Source organism: Ascaphus truei, chromosome 4 (genome assembly GCF_040206685.1).
Source record: "Ascaphus truei isolate aAscTru1 chromosome 4, aAscTru1.hap1, whole genome shotgun sequence".
Lineage (NCBI taxonomy): Eukaryota > Metazoa > Chordata > Amphibia > Anura > Ascaphidae > Ascaphus > Ascaphus truei.
The window spans coordinates 301584793-301591617 of record NC_134486.1 but is presented as its reverse complement, the minus strand read 5'-3'; positions in this window follow the sequence as shown (position 1 = coordinate 301591617).

Sequence of the window (6825 nt, the reverse complement as noted above, 5' to 3'; positions counted from 1 at the left end):
TGGGATAAAAATATATATTAGCCTTTAATAGTCAGCTTGGAAATAGTACAGGACCACGTACCAACGCGTTTCATACCTCAGGACTTTCTCAAGGTGTAGGGAGAGACAAAATGATCTACTATTTATTTGTAAAAATTTCCCGCAAAAATCGGCTGCCAGTGACGTCATCATTATGCGTCCCGAGACCGGGTCGCATTGTTAGTGCATGATTCAGGGCTGAGCCATGCTCATAACAGAGGAGGTTCACTGGATGCCGGGATTGGCTGCTGAGAAGAAAAAAACTGTTTGAATAACATAACTTTAATCATAACCATACGAAAACATAACAAAACAAAAAATGAAAATTAAATAAGTAATGATAACTACTCTAAATGTAAAAAAAAAACAAATAAACAGTACTACTATGAACCTCTGGAATAAAAAAACAAATATTGAAAGAAAATTGAATGAAAAAAGAAAAATATTAACATATATGAGAAGTGCAAGGGATGTCAACACATGATCAAAAATGTATAAACAAGAAGTAATACAAGTAAATTCAAAAAGATACCTATGTGTAACCACCATTGCACAAAACATGTCAAGATAATACTCTAAGAGGACAAATAGACCCTCCATCCTATATACAACAGGACAGTACATGTGTGTCAATAAATTACAAAAAAATATATATAATAAAAAGCTAATGAAAAATCATTAATGGATTTATGACACACATATACCCCCCATACAGAAACCACACAGAAAATATATAAGACAATACATTAAAAGATATATATATAAATATACAAATTCATAGTATAGATATATACACATATATGTATAAAGGGTAAGTTCAAGATATGCCAATCCAATGATCTAAATCATGAATCTTAGCAGAAATTGTCTATCCCTTTTTATAAAAGGAATTGTCTATCCCTTTTTATAAAAGGAATACTAGATCTACAAGAGATTGAATTAAAAAGTCTGACTGCCACACAGATGTATACTCTCAATAACAATTTATCAACATAAGAGAATCAGTTATATATTGTCCATCTAATGATGGAAATACTCTGAAAAAAAAGGAAAAAAGTTTTTTTGGGGGGAAAAAAATTAAAAAAAGAAAATAAATATTATAAAAATGTACTGAATGATCATAAGAAAACCATAAGAAAAAATCATAAAAAATGAGTAAAAATCCAGAATGCCTCACGATGATCCAGCTGTAGGGTCCTATTGCCTCCCCTATCTAGGGGGGCAACTATTTCAATACCCTGGAAAGAAAAATTGTCAGGACCTCCCTTAGTACAGCTGGAAAAATGTTTAGAGACAGGGTGACTGAGATCTCCATTAGATATAAGTCTGGAGTGTTCCATCATTCTAATTTTGAGACACCTGGTTGTTCGTCCCACATATTGACATCCACATCCACATCCACATGTGATCAGATAAATAACAAATTATGAATTACAATTTATAAACATCATGGTTTTATGTGTTGTCCTATTGACAGTAGAAGTGAATGTATTACACTGTCTCATTTTTGGGCAGATTTTGCATTTATTGCATTTAAACGAACCTTTGGGGAGTTTTGGTTGGATATTGGTTGATGCTTTAAAAAGACTGGGTGAGAGGGTACTCGCTACCGTCCTAGCTTTTTTGAATACAACTCTAGGACCTGTAGAGATTACAGGTCTGAGAACAGGGTCCAATGACAAAATGGACCAATGTTTTTTTTAAATGTGTTTAATCTGTTCTCCTTGATTGCTATAGGATGTGATGAACAAAGGACAATCGTCCAATAAAGGTTTTTTGGGGGACCGTTGGAGCAATTGCCTTCTATCCATAGAGGAGACCTCCTGAATTGTTTTAATGAGATTATCATGATTATAACCTCGCTTGATAAACCGATCATACAGATCTTTAACCTGAATATTATACAACTCGTCTGTAGAGCAATTGTGCCGAAGGCGTATTAATTGCCCTTTTCGTATGTTTTTAATCAAAGCTTTGGGGTGGCAGCTGTTCGCACATAAAAAAAGTATTTCGTGAATTTGGTTTACGAAAGACATCAGTATGAATATTAAGTGCATTATCAATTTATAAATCTAAATCTAAATAGTGTATATAGTGATAATTATAAGTGCACGTGAAGTGAAGATTAAGATCATTAACATTAAGTGTATTAATAAACGATAATAGTGTAGGAACATCACCCTCCCAAATGAATAACAGATCGTCAATAAACCGTCGATAAAATAAAATGTGCTCCCTATAAATGTTCATATCTCCAAACACATGGAACGACTCCCACTAGCCCATGAAGAGATTGGCGTATGAGGGAGCAAAGCTCGTACCCATGGCCGTTCCACGTGTTTGGAGATAATGAACCCCATCAAACAAAAAATAATTGTGAGTGAGAAGAAACCAGATTGAGTCCAAAATAAAAGAAACTTGTGCAGGTGATAAATCAGAACGACTAAGAAAATGTCGAACAGCTGCCACCCCTTGAGAATGAGATATCATGGTATAGAGCGAGGTAACGTCTAGGGTCACCCATAGACAGTTCTTTTTCCATGTGATACCTTCAATTTGTTTAAGGAGATCTCCCCTATCTAAGATATAAGAAGGCAACAACTGTACCATTGGCTGCAGAAAACGATCCACGTAACGTGAAACACCATCTCCCAAAGAATCAATGCTGGATATTATAGGTCTCCCAGGAGGGGAGATCAGCGATTTATGAATCTTTGGGAGATGGTGAAACACGGCCGTGGTAGGAGTGGAGTTATACAAAAATTCCATATCATTGTCGTTAAGGACACCCAGCATGGAACCCTCATCGAGGAGTTCCCTCAGTTCAGCAAGGAATTTGGGGGTAGGGTCAGATTGCAGTGCAGCATAGGAACAAGTATCACAGAGCTGGCGCAAGGCCTCCCTGTGATAGTCATCCCTATGCTGCACTACAACTGCCCCCCCCCCCCCTTATCAGCATTTTTGATAACAAGCGATGTATTTTCTTTCAGATTGTTAAGTGCCTGATGTTCACCCATAGTTAAATTATTGCTAAAGTGAGTATGTCTGGGAGAATCAAAGGTGAAACCCTTATGCAGAAGAATTAAGTCTCATTCTACGAGACTCTCAAAAGTTGACAAAAATTTGCCTTTAATGAATAAGGGGAAAAAATGAGATCTCCTTTTCAGACCCGATTCTCTTCTACCCAAAAAGGTATTAGGATCGTGTTCATCTAAGTCAAACCCACCAAGTTCCTCCATATCTTGAATGGTACATAATTCTCTGAAAGAAAATGCATTAGATACCTCACTCAAGGACTCATCATTCCTATCAACTGCAGCTGTACAATAACTAGAAGCAAGTGTATCTCTATTACTAAAAAACTTCTTAAGGGTACATTTCCTGATAAACTTATGTAGATCCACTACTGTGTTGAATATCTGAAAATCTGAATCAGGGGCAAATTTGAGCCCTGTGTTAAGCAATGTAACCTCATCACATGTGAGCTCAATATTGGAGATGTTAATAACCCCTTCATTAGCAGACAGTTCATTGCTCAAGAGTTCATCTTTCGTTTCTTTGTGGATCCCTTGCTTCGATCTTTTGTTGCCCCTTCTGGTCGCCTTTCATTTTTTGAAAAATGATTGCCCATTGATTCTGAGTAATGTCCATCACTAGATCTATTGTCTCTATCATTGCCATTTCTCCCCCAAAAAGTATGTTGGCCCTTTGGTTTATCATGTGGATCCTGTCTTTCAGAAAAGGAGACCGAATGACCCAGTGTGTCAGTATCAGATGTGTCATAATCTGTATTGTGTAAATCATCTGGTAAGGAAGTTTTTTCAGGATAGATTTCTTAGACCAGTACTTATTAGCAGACCTGTTATTAGGTGTGGAAGAGCCTGACTGTGACCCTTTGTTTGGTCGTCTAGGCTGATTGACCTTCTCCCATGCATATACTTGATTATGTTCATAATCTATTTTATCCCATTCGTATTTAATCTGCTTTTTTCTTGAGATCTCCTTCTCTAGATCTTTAATGGTTTTCTCTAGTTTCTGGTCACAATCCCGATAACCCTCCATTTTAGAGAACTTGGATAATTTCTTTTGTAATAACTTTGCTTCTTTTTCAACAGATATTTTCTCTTTTATCTTGATAGCAGTAATTAAATCAATCAATTTGAAAGAGCATTCATTCAAAATAGTTTTCCAATTGTTCTCAAACTCTGCATTAACAAAGCCAAATGTTGGTGACTTTTTTATTCTTAATCCCCTTGGGATGCGTTTGACCTTCGTATAATTCTCCAATGAGATAATATCCCAAAAAAGTCTAGTGTCTATAGTTAATAATCGCTGCAGTTTGGCAAAATGATCACAGAGGTCTGTTGTGTCATCACATACAACTTCTGATTGATTATCAAACAACCTCTGTGCTTTAGCAGACCTAGTATTTTTGTTGAAGTAATTGCAAACATAATCAACATCTGCGAACAGCTGCCACCCCAAAGGTGGACAACACATAAAACCATGATGTTTATCAATTGTAATTCATCATTTGTTATTTATCTGATCACATGTGGATGTGTATGTCAATATGTGGGACGAACAATCAGGTGTCTCAAAATTAGAATGATGGAACACTTCAGACTTATATGTAATGGAGATCTCAGTCACCCTGTCTCTAAACATTTTTCCAGCTGTACTAAGGGACGTCCTGACAATTTTTCTTTTCAGGGTATTGAAATAGTTGCCCCCCTAGATAGGGGAGGCAATAGGACCCTACAGCTGGATCGTCGTGAGGCATTCTGGATTTTTACTTTAAGGACTAGGGTGCCTCACGGAATGAACATTGACTGGGATCTCACTAATTTTTTATGATTTTTTCTTATGATTTTCTTATGATCTTTCAGTACATTTTTATAATATTTATTTTCTTTTTTTAATTTTTGTTTTTTCTTTTTTGCAAAAAAAACTTTTTTTTCAGAGTGTTTCCATCATTCTTCTTTTGCACTATTAGATGGACAATATATAACTGATTCTCTTATGTTGATAAATTGTTATTGAGAGTATACATCTGTGTGGCAGTCAGACTTTTTAATTCAATCTCTTGTAGATCTAGTATTCCTTTTATAAAAAGGGATAGACAATTCCTTTAATAAAAAGGGATAGACAATTTCTGCTAAGATTCATGATTTAGATCATGGGATTGGCATATCTTGATCGTACCCTTTATACATATATGTGTATATATCTATACTATGAATTTGTATATTTATATATATATCTTTTAATGTATTGTCTTATATATTTTCTGTGTGGTTTCTGTATGGGGGGTATATGTGTGTCATAAATCCATTAATGATTTTTCATTAGCTTTTTATTATTATTTTTTTGTAATTTATTGACACACATGTACTGTCCTGTTGTTTATAGGATGGAGGGTCTATTTGTCCTCTTGGAGTATTATCTTGACATATGTTTTGTGCAATGGTGGTTACACATAGGTATCTTTTTGAATTTACTTGTATTACTTCTTGTTTATACATTTTTGATCATATGTTGACATCCCTTGCACTTCTCATATATGTTAATATTTTTCTTTTTTCATTCTATTTTTCTTTCAATATTTGTTTTTTTTTTGTATTCCAGAGGTTCATAGTAGTACTGTTTTATTTGGTTTTTTTTACATTTAGAGTAGTTATCATTACTTATTTAATTTAATTTCATTTTTTGTTTTGTTATGTTTTCGTATGGTTATGATTAAAGTTATGTCATTCAAACTGTTTTTTCTTCTCAGCAGCCAATCCCGGCATCCAGTGAACCTCCTCTGTTATGAGTATGGCTCAGCCCTGAATCATGCACTAACAATGCGACCCGGTTTCGGGACGCATAATGATGACGTCACTGGCAGCCGACTTTGGCGGGAAATTTTTACAAATAAATAGTAGATCATTTTGTCTCTCCCTACACCTTGAGAAAGTCCTGAGTGATGAAACGCTTTGGTACGTGGTCCTGTACTATTGCCAAGCTGACTATTAAAGGCTAATATATATTGTTATCCCATGTTTGGAGTTGCCCTTATTTTTCTGCGTTCCTGTACGCTGTGAGCTGTGATCCTCTTCTTTTCTACCTCCTTGGATTTCCTACCTGAGGATTGCACGCTAAAGAATCCATTCATCTGGAATTACATCAAGACAGGTAAAGGGCTGCAGCCCATTATTCATTACCTTCTTTTGCTGGATAGTTTATTATCATACCCCAGGGGTGAATTTATGCATATTGGAGACATAGTTTGGGGTAGCCGTGTGGGCACCACCAGGTCCCTGTTTTTTCACCCTGGGATGTTTATTCTTTCCTACATATCATTGTTCTTGGATTCTGTATTCATCTAATGGATATTCATGTTATTTGAGCTTTTTGTGGTGATGCACCAATATACCACACAACCTACATTCTAAATTACATTCTAGTATTCCTAAAGACTTCTTTGCCTGTGGCAGGTGTTCCATGTGCCAATATGCAAATTCTATAAAATCTTTAATTCTTTCAAAGTCCACTTATCGTATTTGTTGCTTTATAAACTGTCATACCAGTTTTGTAATTTATCTCTTAGAATGTGGCTGTCACAAAAAATATGTTGGTCGTACTACAGATGCAGCCACCAGTATTAGAACACTTGTACCTGGGAAATTCTGGGAGATTCTGGGGCAGTCTCACAGTAAATGCCTCAAAATTTCTATGAGATTCTTAATGGCCCGTTGGATTAACACAGTGTGGGGTCCCTGCAGTCCCATTCAAACTGAATGTGTTAATCCGATGGGCCATTAA